General features: G+C 57.4%; 1 protein-coding gene across 2 annotated transcripts in view; it reads right to left on the bottom strand.

Annotated features, from left to right (window-relative positions):
• Positions 1-11,036, bottom strand: part of OTUD7B (OTU deubiquitinase 7B) — a 41,292-nt gene extending 30,256 nt beyond the window's left edge. The window contains exon 1 of one of the 2 annotated variants that reach the window (XM_069878633.1): positions 10,982-11,036. The gene's annotated coding sequence lies outside the window, so the exon portion shown is untranslated. Of the gene's footprint in view, positions 1-2,908; positions 3,134-10,981 lie in introns of those variants that run through there. The other variant, XM_069878634.1, reaches the window with a different exon arrangement.
• Between the last annotated feature and the right edge of the window lie 6,399 nt (positions 11,037-17,435).

Raw genomic sequence — 17,435 nt, 5'->3', positions numbered from 1 at the left:
CACGAGGGAGCCGAATTCAAAATACAAACAAGAACAAAGAAGGCAGAAGAGTCCAAGGAGGAAAAGCTCAAGGGAAAAACAAACCTTCTCCTGGTGTGAGCAGCTCAGACGGAGACGTCCACCGCGTACGCAGCGGCCGAGCCCCAGCCCGCTGACAATGGTGCCGATGTTGTCTTTGAACCGCGCGTGACTCCTCGTTTGGGAAGCCACAATGTCCTGGGCTGTCAGGAATCCTCGGAGCCCAACGCCTCCTCTGCCATGATGCAAGCGCTCAGCTATGCGGGCGAAATGCAAGGGACCGGAGCGGGAATCGGGAGTGAAAACAACCACGTTCAAGGCAAATGCTGGCACCTTCCAGGTCTCCGCAGCGCAGGATCTCCCAGGATCTGATGCATGATCATCTGGATAAAGTCGGTGTCTCAGAGGGCCGAGCCTTCTCCTCCCCAGCCCCTCTCGTGTGCCCCCAATCTCTCCAAGTGCCAGAAAGAGAAGACATCGGGGAAAAGCTCAGCACAGTTCATGTGGAATCCACGATCATCCCATTTTCCCTTCTCCTTTTCCTCCAGGAACGCACAGACTGCCAGGAGAACCTTCTGCATCTCAAATCCTGGATTCAGTTTTGGGCCCCTCACTCCAAGAAAGACCTTGAGGGGCTGGATCTGCATCCGGAGAAGGGAACGGAGCTGGGAAGGGGCCGGAGAACAGGGCTTGGGGGAGCATTGAGGGACCTGGGGCTGTTTGGTCTGGAGAAGAGGAGGCTGAGGGGAGACCTCATCGCTCTGTGCACCTCCAGAAAGGAGGTTGTGGTGAGGTGGGTGCTGGTCTCTTCTCCCAAGGAACAAGAGATGGGATGAGAAGAACCAGCCTTAAATCGTGCCAGGGGAGGGTTAGATTGGATATTGGAAAGATTCCTTCACTGACAGGGTGGTGAAGCCCTGGCAGAGGCTGCCCAGGGCACTGGGGGTGCCCACAACCCAGAGAGGCTCACAAACCATGGGGCCGTGGCACTTGAGGACAGGGGTCGGTCCCACGGTGGGTTGGGCTGAGACTTGGACTGGAAAAGCTGAGATGGCTTTTCCCACCTCAATGATTCCCTGATCCCACAATAAGTCTGCACCCTCAGCTGTCCTCACGGCAGCTCCTTTTGAAGGATGCTGTATCCGCAGGACCCTCCGACATCATCTCACAATCCCACCACGCGTGGCATGTGGGCACAGGATAACATCAGATCTCTCAAACCTTGGAGAATCCACCTGTTTCCAGAGCAGCCTGGCTAACACCGGGCATGGGATCCCCCACCGAACCTCATCGCAGAAGCATCTCCCTCCCCCTGCAGTTCTCCGAGCTCGAAACAGCTTTATGAGGATAAGCGGAAACCCACCTACCCCACAGCGATGGCGCAATATTTTGTTAGCTAATTCTTCTAAAACGATATAAAAAGCTTCATTAAGCTTCACCCCTGTGAGATGCCACGAGGAACCGCAGGTGCGGAGCAGAGGCAGGAGGTAGAGGAGCATTAGGCAGCAAAACCCAGAGCCTGGAAAGAGTTTTCCCCTCCCAGTCAGGGCACCAGGGGCCGATTCATAAATCACCTTGGGGAAAATCCCAGGAAAACAGCCCCACATTGGCTTTGTGGCCAGAGGCAAAGCTCCCAGTCAGGATTTCAAACATTCTCTTGTAACGGAACACAATGATCAAGTCTAAGAAACAAGAAGCTCGTTACGAACAGGACCAGGATCCTCGCACGACCGACAGCCGCAGGACCAAACCCCTCCACAGCCACTTCCACTGCTGCTATTGAGGCTCATAAAAGTGATTTATGATGGGATCAGGTTGGGTGGGGAGATGTGGATTTACCACCATTGGCAGCAATTCACAAGGTAAGAACCACCTGGCCTTGCCCCACCGAGCCACGCTGGGCGCATCCCACGGTGATGGGAGCTTCTTCAGCCCCGAATGCAGGCAAGGGGAGCAGCAAGGGCGTCTGCTTCTCAAGAAGGATGTTGAGGCTTTGGAGCGAGTTCAGAGAAGAGCAACGAAGCTGGGGAGGGGGCTGGAGAAGAAGAGGAGCGGCTGAGAGAGCTGGGGGGGTTTAGCCTGGAGAAGAGGAGGCTGAGGGGAGACCTCATTGCTCTCTGCAACTCCCTGAGAGGAGGTTGTGGAGAGGAGGGAGCTGGGCTCTTCTCCCAAGGGACAGGGGACAGGACGAGAGGGAATGGCCTCAAGCTCCACCAGGGGAGGGTCAGGCTGGACATCAGGAAAAGATTTTTCATGGAAAATGTCACTGGGCAGTGTCCGAGGCTGCCCAGGGAGGGGGTTGAGTCCCCTTCCCTGGAGGGGTTTAAGGGACAGGTGGACGAGGTGCTGAGGGACATGGGTTAGTGATTGATGGGAATGGTTGGACTCGATGATGCAGTGGGTCTTTTCCAACCTGGTGACTCTGTGATTCGCCACGCTGACGAGCTCCTGCATTTAAATCCCAAAGAATGAGTCAATTGCATGTCCAGAGGCCACGGTGTTAATTCAGTTTTAACAGCTCTTCTCATCTTCATTCCTAAAGACACTCAAGTATCATAGAATCACAGAATTGTTTGGGGTGGAAGGGACCTCAAAGCCCATCCATCCCACCCCTGCCATGGGCAGGGACACCTCCCACTGCATCAGGGGCTCCAAGCCCCATCCAACCTGGCCTTGAACCCTCCAGGGATGGAGCAGCCACCACTGCTCTGGGCAGCCTGGGCCAGTGCAACGCGACACCTTTGCCTGCACTGATCTTAAACCACACAGCTCAAAACAAAGCTAAAAGGTTATTAACAAACCATTCTCTGTTTTGAGATGTTTCCAAAACGCAAAAGCCACTGGGTGTTGCTTAAATCAAGGAGAGGAGGAACAGCTTGCGAGCTCCCACCTCCACTCCCACCACGCAAAGGGCGCTGGGGAGGGAGCAGCACGGTGTCCTCCAGCCCCGGAGCTGCTCGGCAGCGCTGCTGCACATGGTTTCAGGCTGATTCACCGGGGTTTTTCGCTCTCCTGTCCAGAAAGGACGGCTGAGTTCATTCGCTGCTGGAAACACTTCACTGGCTTTGCCGTCGTGCCCGAACACGCTGTCATTCCTGCAGAGCACAGTCCTCCCCGGGCTGCGGAAGGAGGAAGCCGTCGGCGACTCCCCTGCAAGAAAACCTTCTTTGCAAGCAACCTGAGGTCTCACGCTGGACCAACTCTCCCTTACGGCAACCTTGGAGCTCTGCCTCCAAATATTCTCCCCATCTTTCCACTCGACTGCTTTACAGGTTGTGCAAAGAGGAGTGGGAAAGCATGGAAAAGGCAGATTTATCCCTGCAACACGAACCATCTGGATTCCAAATATCTTGGAGCCTGCACCATTTTCTTGCTGTTACAACCAGTTTGCCCTGGTTTCCAAAAACCAACCTCACCAATCCCAGCACCGCAGCATCCGACCTTCGGCCCCAGCAGCAAAGCAGGTCGGAGAGAAAAAGAAACAAAACCCAGTGTTTATTTTTACAGCCAGCGTTCAAAAAGCAGGTGCTGCTCCAGCAGATCGCGCGTCCCAGCTCCCACGAGGAGCACAGACCCCGGAGCGGGACCAGGCTCGCGTCCTCCTCCAGGCCCTGGGCATCCGCTTCCCGCTCGCTCCAGGCAGCGGGACGCAGCAGCCCAAACTATATTAAGAAACTTCACGGTTTCAGCCCAAGGAAAACGTTTCCTTTTGCGTCAAAAGCCCACGCACAACCTCGCTCAGTTTTAAACTCCAGCTTTTAAGTCAACATCACAAAAGACACGCGCAGCCAAAGGGATTTTCGTCCCCAGGCGCAGTTCAACGCTCCCTCTGCGGAGCACACACTCCAATTTAAACAGCACTTGGGCTGGGGAGGCGTCTCCAAGTCCAACTACTGAAAATCTCTTTTCGGAAGGCTTAGGGATGCTCACACCGCAGCCTCTGAGCCGCGTGCTCATCGGGAGAAGAGGAAGGAGGGTCAGACCAGGCAGGACCATCCCAGGGGCATCGGAGAGGCCAGACGATGCCTACGATTACGGGGCGACAGGCAAGGTGGAGATAGACTCTGGATCAGGGAGTGCAGGGAGAGGACGAGCGGAATGGTTTTGAGCTGCAAGACTGAGATGAGATCTTGGGGAGAAATGTTTCGCTGTGAGGGTGGGGAGACCCTGGCCCAGGTTGCTCCATCCCTGGAGGGGTTCAAGGCCAGGTTGGATGGGGCTTGGAGCCCCTGATGCAGTGGGAGGTGTCCCTGCCCATGGCAGGGGTGGGACTGGATGGGCTTTGAGGTCCCTTCCCACCCAAACCACTCCAGGATTCCACGCTAAGTTCACGCCGCCGGTGGTTTTAACGCACGAGAAAACAGCAGCAGCAAAGCCTCACACCTCGACACCCCGATTCTGCCAGCTCCCACCCACGGATACCACAGGATTTCATCACGTTACCTTCTCAGCTGCTGCTGCCTGGGATTTTCAGCAAGTTATCAACATGCTTCCCCCACCGCGCGGGCACCAGCGATGTTCCCAACAGAGATTTCCCAGAGCCAGGAGTCACACCAAGCTCCGAACCACCCCAAGCGCGATCCTTACACAAACAGCCTTTCTCGTTTGGTCACCACACCCACAGAAACAGAGAGTGAAAGCTTCGCATCCCGAAGTGCCGGCGGCTGCCTCCACCTATCACTAACTCCAACCTTCACCCTTCCAGGCAGGGAAGCGACACGCGCTGGGAAAAGCCGCGTTTAGTTCACCTCTGGGCGAGCCTGTGAAACCTTCAGACACAAACAGACCTGAATTAAAATATTTCAGCCCAAATGGTCACCTAAAATGAGTAAAAGTCAGAGAAAACACAGACCCTCCACTTCCCACCTCTTCTCCGCAGGGAAACCCAGCACCAAATCGATTCGCTAGGGTTTGGTGGGAGAAGCAAAGCTGGAGAGGTTTGAACTTGGCCAGAGAAGTTGAAGGAGACCAAGGGAAAGAATAAAAAGTAAGCAAGGGAAAATAATCAAGCGCATCCAAGCTTCAGCTCTTGTCTCTCCTTGGGAGGGTGGAGAGGCCCTGGCTCAGGTTGCTCCATCGCTGGAGGTTGGATGGAGCTTGGAGCCCCTGATCCACTGGGAGGTGTCCCTACCCGTGGTATTGGGGTGGGACTGATGGGCTTTGAGGTCCCTTCCCAACCAAACCATTCCGTAATTCCATGGAAGTCACCAAGCACACTTCACTAAATCAGCATTTCACTGGATGCAATCCGCTGGACAGGAAAGGTGGACTTTGAGTTCCAAGATTGTAACTTTGAGGGGCTTTAACTTTATTTTGTTAAAATCTCAATCATGTTAAAAACACGCACTTCGGGAAAACTCAGATATTTCTGAGGGCTAATGACAAAACAAAGCATTGATCAGGAACTCCTGTGTTGCAAGCGGCTTTTGTTATGTTTAAAAAGGTTCTTCCAGAAATATTTTAGGAGCACAAAGCCGCGACACCTCCTTCCCTGGAGTCACTCCACAATTTTCTGACGAGGGCAGGAGCTGTGGCTCTGGGACTCCAGTCCCAGTGGCTCCGAGTGAGCGCACGACCCTAGCCGGGCACCTCCACCCCATCCCAGCTGTGTGGGCAGAAGGACAAGAGGATCTTGAAGGACAAGGGGATCTCCAAGCCCTCTGCCACCTTTGGATGAGCACCAGGAGATGTCAAAATCTATGAGGGATCATTTTGCCAGCAGCTTTTTGCTCCCCGTGGTCCGAGCCACCCAGTGGCTTTTGCAGAGCTCTTCAAAGCAAGCTCCCACCAGGAAGGCAGCGACCTGAAACGTAACGAACTCCTAAACCAAACCCTACACCCAAAAAGCCACTCCTAACCCAAAACCACCCAGAGCTGGCAGCCCCAAAGCCTCACGTGGAGCAGAGCATGGCCAGCTCGCTCCCTACGGCACCAGAAGCACCTGGAGCTGACCAAGCCCTGCTCTTTATTTAGGAGAACAGCTACGAGCAACAAAAGCCACTCACGTGGATGGGAAGGTCCCCGAGGGTGGCTCCTCACTTTCTCCTCTTTCCCGGGACAGCGGGTCCCAGCACCCCTGCCCCGACGCCGCGAGGTTACCTAACGCCCGCAGAAGAGCCGAGAGGGAGCGGGATTAGCGCCGCCACGCTGAACCTGACCTGACCCAATCCCTTTATTATAGGCACTAAGCTCCAAGCGGGCGCTGCGCAGGACGGGATACGGAGCAGGGAGCGCTCGCTCCATCCAGGGGCAAAAAAACAAGACGGGTAGATGGAAGCCCAGTTATTCCTGGTGAAAAGGGAGGTGCAGGAAAACCTGCAAGCACATCAGCTCCTTCAGTCCAAAGGGACAGCATCGCGGATGCAAAAACGGAGCCGGTTCGCAAGGGAAATACGTGTAAATAGAATCATAGAATCACAGAATCATCAGGTTGGAAAAGACCCACCGGATCATCGAGTCCAACCATTCCTATCAAAAAATAGAGGGGATGAGCAGCCTGTGGAATCAGGGAGGGCAGGGATAGGAGGAGTGGAATGGTTTGCAGCTGGAAGAGGGGAGATTGAGATGAGGTCTTAGGGAGAAATGTTTTGCTGTTAGGGTGGGGAGACCCTAGCCCAGGTTGCTCCATCCCTGGAGGTGTCCAAGGCCAGGCTGGATGGGGCTTGGAGCCCCTGATGCAGTGGGAGGTGTCCCTGCCCATGGCAGGGGTGGGACTGGATGGGCTTCGAGGTCCCTTCCAACACAAACTATTCCATGATTCGATGATTATTCCAAAATTCAGGCCGAGGAGCGCACCAGCAGCTGCACAGGAGCTCCCAAGCCCTGTGAACGCCAGCAGACTCTCCAGCATAATTCATTAATCCGATACTCTACCCGCATCATCACCATCACTCATTTATCTGCTCCTCTTTCAAGCAGGTCTGAAGTTTTCAGGATAAGCCCCAAACCTCGGCTTTCCCTTAGGGACAGGGGGCAGACGGTGAGGAGCCCAGGCAGTGCAGAACCGAGGATCAACACCAAGAACAGAGGTGAAGAAGCGGTTACACAAAGCAGAGTTCCATAAAATCATAGAATCACCAGGTTGGAAAAGACCCACCAGATCATCAAGTCCAACCATTCCCATCAGTCACTAACCCATGTCCCTCAGCACCTCGTCCACCCGGCCCTTAAACCCCTCCAGGGAAGGGGACTCAACCCCCTCCCTGGGCAGCCTCGGACACTGCCCAATCACCCTTTCTGTGAAATTTTTTCCTAATGTCCAGCCTGACCCTCCTCTGCTGGAGCTTGAGCTTCTTCCTCTGTTAAATTGTTCGACGAGCACCACAGCACCCGCTCTCGGGACGAGTTACACACCCAAGGACTCTCACTGTCGCAAAACAACCCAGCTCCCTCTCCCTTCCTCGTCCAGCCGGCTGCCAGGCACACACCTAAAACAAACACAGCTTTCCCAGCAGCCGCACGCAAGGGAATTCAGTCTGAGACAAACCCACCTGCCGAAACCAAGCTGCTGCTATTTCCAACACAAGCCCTGGCTCTGCGGGAGCACCCGGCACTCCTGGAGGGATGCTTGGAACCAGCAGCTCCACAAACCAGGCCAGGCTGATCTTAGAATCCTAGAATCACCAGGTTGGAAGAGACCCACCAGATCATCGAGTCCAACCATTCCCATCAATCACTAACCCATGTCCCTCAGCACCTTGTCCACCCGGCCCTTAAACCCCTCCAGGGAAGGGGACTCAACCCCCTCCCTGGGCAGCCTCGGACACTGCCCAGTGACAGTTTCCAGGAAAAATCTTTTCCTGCTGTCCAGCCTGACCCTCCTCTGGTGGAGCTTGAGGCCATTCCCTCTCGTCCTGTCCCCTGGCCCTTGGGAGAAGAGCCCAGCTCCCTCCTCTCCACAACCTCCTCTCAGGGAGTTGCAGAGCAATGAGGTCTCCCCTCAGCCTCCTCTTCTCCAGGCTAAACCCCCCCAGCTCTCTCAGCCGCTCCTCTTCTTCTCCAGCCCCCTCCCCAGCTTTGTTGCTTCCTACCCTGTTAAGCATCGTTTTCTCCCTGGGCTATTTGCACCCAGCTCTCTTCTTGCCTGGTAAATCCATAGCTGCTGCTCAGCAGAAATGGAGGCACTGGAAAGACCACGGTCCTTGCCTTCAGAAGCATTTTGGGGCATAATTCCTTCTGCATCCCCTGCCTCCCTCTATTCCAGCAGGGATTTGCACGCACGGGACCTGACCGGCGTCCCACACCTACAGACACTCTGGGAGAGCACCCGGCTGCAGAAGCCGACTCTTCCAATCCACGTGTTCCTTCCAGAAGGGTCCAACGTCAAAGCCACGAGCAACCGTGCTGCCTCCCCTCTGTCAGCTCATCCCTTCAGCACATAAAAATGCACCTTCGAGCAGTTCAACATCCCCTTTTCCCTAAAAATCAACACCCTGCAGACACCTGCCACTCAAGGCACTTCACCAATACACTTTCCATCAGGAATATCCCTATTTTCTGGGAAGAAAACGTTTTGCTCGCTGCACCAGACCAATTCACGATCAGAAGCGTGGTCCCCACGGGTTTAAGCTGCGATGCCACCGTGCTAGCTGTCCATTTCCTTTCGGAATCCCGTGAAACGATAGCTTTTCCCCTCCGGAATCGCCTCACCGTCAGCACCGCAAGGCTGCTTGGGATTTGAAACACCAAGAAGAAAGGATGGGGCAAAGAAAAAAATTGCCACGATGCTTCAAAGCCTGTATCACAGCAAAGAGTGCGGCTTTTCAAAGATGGGAACCGCCGAGTTCCACGCCAGGCGCAGGAGAAGGTGAATCCAAACCAGATTCCAACTGCAGCGTGTGAATCGGAGCGCTGGGTTTCGTGATTGATGGGAATGGTTGGACTCGATGATCCAGTGGGTCCTTTCCAACCTAGCGATTCTACGATTGCACGGCAGGGTCAGGGAGAAGAAATCTGACGCTATCGACGACCCAACGTGGAGAATTTAAGTTGTCAGGTTCGGCTTTCCCGGCGACGTGACTTAAGTTGACGATGACGTTCTTCATCAGCCCAACGAGTCAAAGGTGAAAGTCATCGGACGACGTTAACGACGCATCGCGGCGTGCACCCATTTCCCCACCAGGTAAGCGGAAAGGCCCAGGGACACACGCGGCTCTGCTGGTGCGAGAAGGAGCCCCAGCTGCCTCCTGGGAGGCTCCGTCCCGTTACCGAGCTCCTTGCGTAAGCGACTCCCACGACGGAGCGTCCGTCGGCGCAAAGACGTTTCCCTTAAGCATGGGATTGTCAGAGATGCTCGAGCCGGTGAGTCACCGCCAGCCTCCTCGCCCACGAGGAAAGCATACGGAGTCCAGAGGCAAAACCTGTAATTAGCCGGACGAGAAACTCCCTCTCCTCCCGAGATTAAGTCGGGGAAACTGTCGGAGTTGTTTATAAGCTCGGACGGCAGAGCCGAGCGCCCCGAGTCCAGCCTCAGCCCGATCGCCACGCCGCACGTGGAATAAGAGAGCAGCTTCGCAGCGAAACCCTGCGCAGGAGGAGGCCGGCAAAGCCCAAACGCAAAACACAAACCCGTACGGATTTCCAGATGGCAAGTGGTTTGGCCCACGCTAAGCGAGTCACCAGGGAATTCTTGGGTCCAAAATCACCAAAAGCGGGAGTATTTTACCAGCCCTGCACCATCACAGCCTCTCGGAGCCCAAGGAGAGCAGAGCGATGGGGCAAAACGGGCTCAGCACCCCCTTCCAGGCACAGAGTCCCTCCAAATCCTGGAGACGAGCCCCCCACACACTGAGTCCCCCCCAAATCCTGGAGATGAACCCCCCACAAACCCTGGAGATGAGTCCCCTCAAAAGTCCAGAGATGAGCCTCCCCAAAATCCTGGAGATGAACCTCCTGCAAATCCTGGAGATGAGCCCCCCACACACTGAGTCCCCCCCCAAACCTTGGAGATGAGCCCCCCCACACACTGAGTCCCCCCCAAAATCCTGGAGATGAGCCTCCCCAGGCACTGAGTCCCCCCAAAATCCTGGAGATGAACCCCCTGCAAATCCTGGAGATGAGCCCCCCACGCACTGAGTCCCCCCCAAACCTCGGAGATGAGCCCCCCCACACACTGAGTCCCCCCCAAAATCCTGGAGATAAGCCCCCCCCAAGTACTGAGTTCCCCCCAAACCCTGGAGATGAACCACCCAGGCACTGAGTCCCCCCCAAACTAGGTATCTAGGATGTGGGGGGGCTCAGTCTGGGGGTTCAGAGGGGACTCAGTATCTAGGATGGGGGGGCTCAGTCTGGGGGTTCAGGGGGGACTCGGTATCTAGGATGGGGGGGCTCAGTCTGGGGGTTCAGGGGGGACTCGGTATCTAGGATGGGGGGGGCTCAGTCTGGGGGTTCAGGGGGGGCTGAGTTTTGGGGTTTGGGGAGACTTGGTATCTAGAATGGGAGGCTTAGTCTGGGGGTTATGGGGGGGCTGGGATGGGGGGCTCAGCCTGGGGATTATGGGGGGACTCAGTTTCCTGGGGTTTGGGAAGGCTGAAATTGGAGGTTCAGGGGGGACTTAGTGCCTGGAAAAGGGGGGGGGGGGCTCAGCCCGGGGGTTCAAGGGGAGCTGGGTTTGGGGGGAACTCTGTATCTAGGCTGGGGGGGTGAGTCTGGGGGTTCAGGGGGTACTCTGCACCTAGGATGGGGGGGGCTCAGTCTGGGGGTTCAGGGGGACTCAGTCTCCTGGGGTTCAGGGGGGTTAAAATTGGGGGTTCGGGGAGGCCTCGGTGCTGGAAAGGGGAGGGCTCAGTCCGGGGGCTCAGGGGGGGCTGAGTGTGGGGGTTTGGAGGAACTCGGTGCCCGGAACGGGCGTGAGTCTGGGGGTGCGGGAGGGGCTCAGCCCGGGGATGCGGGGGAGGCTCGGTTGGGGTCTCGGGGCGCCGGGGGGGGTGGTCGGGGGTGGGGGTCGAGGGGTCGGCGCCGTTACCTGCGCGGGGTCCGAGCCGGGGAGGCCGCGGCCGGCGCTCCCGGAGCCCCGAGCGGAGCCGCCGTTCCTGCCCGGAGCGGTTTGGGGAGAGCACGGGGCGGGGCGGGGCCAGAGGGGGCGGGGCCAGAGGGGGCGGGGCCTGTACGGGGCTGAGCTCAGTGTGAGGCTGGGCCCAGTGCGGGGCTGGGCCCAGTGTGGGGCTGAGCTAGTGTGGGGCTGGGCCCAGTGCGGGGCTGGGCCCAGTGTGGGGCTGAGCTAGTGTGGGGCTGAGCTAGTGTGGGGCTGGGCTCAGTGTGGGGCTGGGCTCAGTGTGGGGCTGAGCTAGTGTGGGGCTGGGCCCAGTGCGGGGCTGGGCCCAGTGTGGGGCTGAGCTAGTGTGGGGCTGAGCTAGTGTGGGGCTGGGCTCAGTGTGGGGCTGGGCTCAGTGTGGGGGGGCTGGGCCCAGGGTGTAGGGCTGAGCCCAGTGTGGGGCTGATCTAGTGTGGGGCTGGGCACAGGGTGTGGGGCTGAGTTCAGTGTGTGGGGCTGGGCTCAGTGTGGGGCTGGGCTCAGTGCGGGGCTGATCTTGTGTGGGGCTGGGCCCAGGGTGTGGGGCTGAACTCAGTGTGGGGCTGAGCTCAGTGTGGGGCTGGGCTCAGGGTGTGGGGCTGGGCCTGTGCGGGGCTGAGCTCAGTGCAGGGCTGCGCTAGTGTGGGTCTGGGCTCAGGATGTGGGGCTGAGCTCAGTGTGGGGCTGGGCCCAGGGTGTGGGGCTGAGCTCAGTGTGGGGCTGGGTTCAGTGTGGGGCTGAGCTCAGAGTGTGGGGCTGGGCCCAGGGTGTGGGGCTGAGCTCAGTGTGGGGCTGATCTAGTGTGGGGCTGGGCTCAGTGTGGGGCTGAGCTGGTGTGGGGCTGAGCTAGTGTGGGGCTGGGCCCAGTGTGGGGCTGAGCTAGTGTGGGGCTGGGCTGGTGTGGGGCTGGGCCCAGGGTGTGGGGCTGAGCTAGTGTGGGGCTGGGCTGGTGTGGGGCTGGGCCCAGGGTGTGGGGCTGGGCTCAGTGTGGGGCTGGGCTCAGAGTGTGGGGCTGAGCTCAGTGTGGGGCTGATCTAGTGTGGGGCTGGGCTCAGTGTGGGGCTGGGCTCAGTGCGGGGCTGATCTAGTGTGGGTCTGGGCCCAGGGTGTGGGGCTGAGCTCAGTGTGGGGCTGATCTAGTGTGGGGCTGGGCCCAGGGTGTGGGGGAGGGCCTAGTGTGGGGCTGAGCTCGGTGTGGGGCTGAGCTCAGTATGGGGCTGAGCCATGGGGAGCTGAGCTCAGCGCGGGGCTGGGCCCAGGGTGTGGGGCAGGGCCTAGTGTGGGGCTAAGCCAGTGTGGGGCTGAGCCCAATGTGGGGCAGGGCACAGTGTGTGGGGCTGAAATCCTTCTGTGGGGCTGAGCCAGTGTGGGGCAGAGCCCTGAGTGGGACTGAGACCCCTCTGTGCTGAACGCCCTCTATGGGGCTGAGCCCCTTTTATGGGGCTGAAATCCCTCAGTGGGGCTGAGATCCCAGTGTGGGGCACGGCTAGTGTGGGGCTGAACCCCCTGTGTGGGACTGAAATCCTTCTGTAGGGCTGAACCCCGTGGGGGGCTGAGCCCCCTCTATGGGGCAGAGCCCCATGTTTGGGGCTAGAATCCTTCTGTAGGGCAGAACCCCTTTATGGGGCAGAAGCTCTATGGGGCAGATCCCTCGCTATGGGGCAGAAGCTCTATGGGGCAGAATTCCTCTCTATGGGGCAGCCCCCCATTATCCCAGCGGCTGTGGGGACGGCGCTGGTTCCCTCCAGACGGATTCTCCGTGGGAATTGGTTTCCCTCCCTGGCAAAGCCGCCTCTCCCTCGCCCCACGGCGCAGCTGGACGATGCCGTGTGGGGCGGCCGGAGCCGTGTGGGGCGGCATTCCCCTTGCCGTGGGCAAAACACGCAGACAATGTGCCCCTGGGATATTTCCCGGCGCTCCGGCAGAGCCGAGCTGTGCCGTGCGGTGCCGGGAAACGCTGGTAGAGCTCTGGGCCATCTCCCGCTCAACCTTCTGCTCCGTGGATGCAGTTCCTTGGTGAAAAGTGGGAGAAGGGGGCTGGTGGCCACAAGGATCTGGCGGTTTGGGGCCGTGGTGGCCGGTGGCAAATCCCCAGGAGGGAGCCGCGGCGCGGCCGTCACGCAGCGTTCAGCTGATCCAGCGCTGAATCACGGCCTTTGTTCCTCGCCGGCCCCCGCGCCTTGTTTGTGTCGCTCACAAAAGGGTTGTTTGTCACATCACCGGCCGAGAGGAGCCGGGATGGAACGGACAGAGTGTTCACCAGGGTTCCAGTCCATGCCGAGGTGTCCCGGTCCATGGTTGAGGTGTCCTGGTCTGTGCCAAGGTGTCCCGGTCCATGGTTGAGGTGTCCCGGTCCATGTTGAGGTGTCCAGGTCCATGTTGAGGTGTCCCAGTCCATGGTTGAGGTGTCCTGGTCCAAGCCAAGGTGTCTTGGTCCATGCTGAGGTGTTCCACTCCATGTTGAGGTGTCCTGGTCCATGTTGAGGTGTCCCGCTCCATGCCAAGGTGTCCTGGTCCATGCTGAGGTGTTCCACTCCATGTTGAGGTGTCCAGATCCATGCTGAGGTGTCCTGGTCTGCGCCAGGGGCCAGACTCTGCTCAGTGGTGCCCAGCAATTGGACAAGGGGCACCAGGCACAAACTGGAGGCCAGGAAGTTCCACCTAGACAGGGGGAAAATATTCTTTCTGGTGCAGATGCTGGAGCCCTGGACGAGGCTGCGCAAGGAGGATGTGGAGTCTCCACCTCCAGACAGATCCAACCCCACCTGGACATGCCCCTGTGCAAACTGCGTGAGGTGACCCCGCTGTCCTAAACACGGGAAGGACCTGGAGCTGTTGGAGCGAGCCCAGAGGAGGCCACGGAGATGATGTAAGGGCTGGAGAACCTCCTGTACGAGGACAGGCTGGGAGAGTTGGGGTTGTTCAGCCTGGAGAAGAGAAAGCTCTGAGGAGAACTTAGAGCAGCTTCCAGTGCTGAAAGGGGCTCCAGGAAAGCTAGGGAGGGGCTCTGGATCAAGGAGTGCAGGGACAGAATCATGGAATGGATTGGGTTGGAGGGGACCTTGAAGTCCATCCAGTCCCACCCCTGCCATGGGCAGGGACACCTCCCACTGGATCAGTGGCTCCAAGCCCCATCCAACCTGGTCTTGAACCCCTCCAGGGATGGGGCAGCCACCACTGCTCTGGGCAACCTGGGCCAGGGCCTCCTCACTGTCATTGTGAAGAAATTCTTCTTTATGTCCAGTCTAAATCTGCCCCTCTCCAGTTTACACCATTCCCCCTCATCCTATCACTCCAAGCTTTTGTAGAAAGGTCCTCCCCACCTTTCTTGTAGCCCCTTCAGGTACTGGAAGGTCACTATAAGCTCTCCCTGGAGCCTTCTCTTCTCCAGGCTGAACAACCCCAACTCTCCCAGCCTGGCCTCGTACAGGAGGTTCTCCAGCCCTCATATTATCTCTGTGGCCTCCTCTGGACTCGTTCCAACAGCTCCAGGTCCTTCCTGTGCTGAGAACAGGACAAGGGGAATGGGTTTGAGCTGCAAGAGGGGAGATTGAGATGAGACCTTAGGGAGAAATGTTTTCCTGTGAGGGTGGGGAGGCCCTGGCCCAGGTTGCTCCATCCCTGGAGGGGTTCAAGGCCAGGTTGGATGGGGCTTGGAGCCCCTGATGCAGTGGGAAGTGTCCCTGCCCATGGCAGGCGTGGGACTGGATGGGCTTTGAGGTCCCTTCCAACCCAAACCATTCCAGGATTCTATGATTCACGTAACCAGGCAAAACGTGGTGGTTTTCCCTTTCTTCTGAAGCTCCGGTTGCCAGCAGAATCGATGCCCGGTGCAGGGCTGGGCACCAGGGCGCTCACGCAGCAGAGAACACCCGTTGTCCTTACGGCGCCGTCAGCGAGATGCACCGTTACGGCTCTTTACATCATGGATACAAAGGGAGATTAAAGCCCGGTCCTGACCGAGTGCGGTGACTGGCCTGGATTTGCTGGGGGCTGTTGGGATAAAGGAGAAGAGTGCCATAAGGAGGATCAGGGATTGGAGGGGAGGGGGATCAAAGCAGAGGAGCAGATGGCAACATCGCCAGGACAGTGGAGAAGCAAAGCGAGGCACTTGGCAGCCCAGGACCACCAGGGCTTGGCGTAGAAATCATTTCAGTTTAGTGGAAGATGACAACAAGCCGAGTGGTGGACTTGCTACATCCCTCTCCAGAGGGACCTGGAGAGGCTGGAGCAGTGGGGCTGTGGGAACCTCGTGAGGTTCAACAAGGCCAAGGACAAGGTCCTACACCTGGGTCGGGGCAATCCCTGGTGTCAATCCAGGCTGGGGAGGATGTGATGAGAGCAGCCCCGAGGAGAAGGACTTGGGGGTGGTTGATGAGAAGCTCGACAGGAGCCGGCAACGTGCGCTCACAGCCCAGAAACCACCCGTGTCCTGGGCTGCACCAAGAGCAGCGTGAACAGCAGGGAGGGAGGGGATTCTGCCCCTCTGCTCCTCTCTGCTGAGACCTCATCTGGAGGATTGTGTCCAGTTCTGGAATCCTCAACATGAGAAGGAGATGGAGCTGTTGGAATGAGTGCAGAGGAGGCTACAAGGATGATGTGAGGGCTGGAGAACCTCCCGTATGAGGCCAGGCTGAGAGAGTTGGGGTTGTTCAGCCTGGAGAAGAGAAGGCTCTGAGGAGACCTTAGAGCAGCTTCCAGTACCTGAAGGGGCTCCAGAAAAGCCGAGGAGGGGCTGTTTCCAAAGGCCTGGAGTGACAGGACATAGGGCAACAGGTGTAAACTGGAGAGGGGCAGGTTTAGACTGGACATAAGGAGGAATTTCTTCACAATGAGGGTGGGGAGGAACAGGAACAGGTTGCCCCGAGCAGTGGTGGCTGCCCCATCCCTGGAGGGGTTCAGGGCCAGGTTGGATGGGGCTTGGAGCCCCTGATCCAGCGGGAGGTGTCCCTGCCCATGGCAGGGGTGGATCTTTGAGGTCCCTTCCCACCCAAACCATTCTATAATTCTATGTGATGAGGGAGCACCCGGATGGGACCCAGGGATTCTTTTCTGCTGGACTCAGACTCGACCACTCAGCTCTGGTCTGAGCTGTCAAGAGGATTTTTAAATCCCTTGGCCGCAGGGCTATGAAAGTGCTTTTCTTGTCTTAAAACTCACTCATCATTCCCCAAACCCTTACGCAGAGCTAAATTAACTCCACGTAACAAACAGTTGTATGAGGTTTCCAAAAGACAGTGTCTACGCTTCGGGATCTCTCCTTGTTTCTTTGCTTTCTCCCCACGTAGTCGTTAAAAGGGGAAGAACAATGAGATGATGAAAAAATAATGAGGTGAAGCAAAGCATTCTGCATAACGAAGTGTGCTCGTTTGCCACGGCCAACAGGAAACCACAGGACCTACTGCGGTCCAGCCCGAGAGGCAGGCGATGTTCCCAAGGCAGCAAAACAGAGTGACTTGTAGTTATTGAGGAGGAAATAACGCTGTGGTGGAAGATCAGAGTCATGGAAAGGGTTGGGTAGGAAGGGACCTCAAAGCCCATCCACTCCCACTGGGACACCTCCCACGGGATCAGGGGCTCCAAGCCCCATCCAACCTGGCCTTGAACCCCTCCAGGGATGGAGCAGCCACCACTGCTCCATCCAACCTGGGCCAGGGTCTCCCAAACCCTCACACAAAAACATTTCTCCCCAAGATCTTGTCTCAATCTCCCCTCTTGCAGCTCAAAACCATTCTCCATCATCCTATCCCTGATCCAGAGCCCTTCCCCAGCTTTCCTGGAGCCCCTTTCAGCACTGGGTGCAGCTTTAAGGTCTCTATGGAGCCTCCTCTTCTCCAGGCTGAACAACCCCAACTCTCCCAGCCTGGCCTCGTACAGGAGGTTCTCCAGCCCTCACATCATCTCCATGGCCTCCTCTGGACTTGTCCCACAGCTCCAGGTCCTGCCTGGGCTGGGGACTCCAGAGCTGAACACAAGTTGGACTTGCTGCGATTCCCCTGCGGGTGCCTTAAGTGAGGTCGGGGCAGTATGAATACAAGGAGTTCGATCAGTTTTTTCCAGAGGAATCTGGAACCATCAAAACCACAGAACTCTTTGTATGCAAAGTACCTCAGCCTCTCTTCCCTCTTTCCGAAGAAGATCCAAAGGATTCTGACCAAGGAAATTGAATTTAAAACAGGATCCCCACGGGTCACCTCAGTGCCCAAGAGACGAGGAACTTGATGAGGAGGTGACTTGATGAGGAAAAGGGGAGTTGCTTAATTGGAAGTGAAAGGCAGGATTTACTCAATTATCTATGTCCTATAAATAGGGATGTGACAGCGCCGAAGCGCTGGCTCTGCTCCGCGCAGCCCCTTTTAGCTCCATCCCTCTAGGAATAGCCCCTAATCTCAGCACCATTCTTATC

The sequence above is a fragment of the Phaenicophaeus curvirostris genome, chromosome 29, assembly GCF_032191515.1.
Source record: "Phaenicophaeus curvirostris isolate KB17595 chromosome 29, BPBGC_Pcur_1.0, whole genome shotgun sequence".
Taxonomy (NCBI): Eukaryota; Metazoa; Chordata; class Aves; order Cuculiformes; family Cuculidae; genus Phaenicophaeus; species Phaenicophaeus curvirostris.
This window is presented reverse-complemented; position numbering and strand designations above follow the sequence as displayed.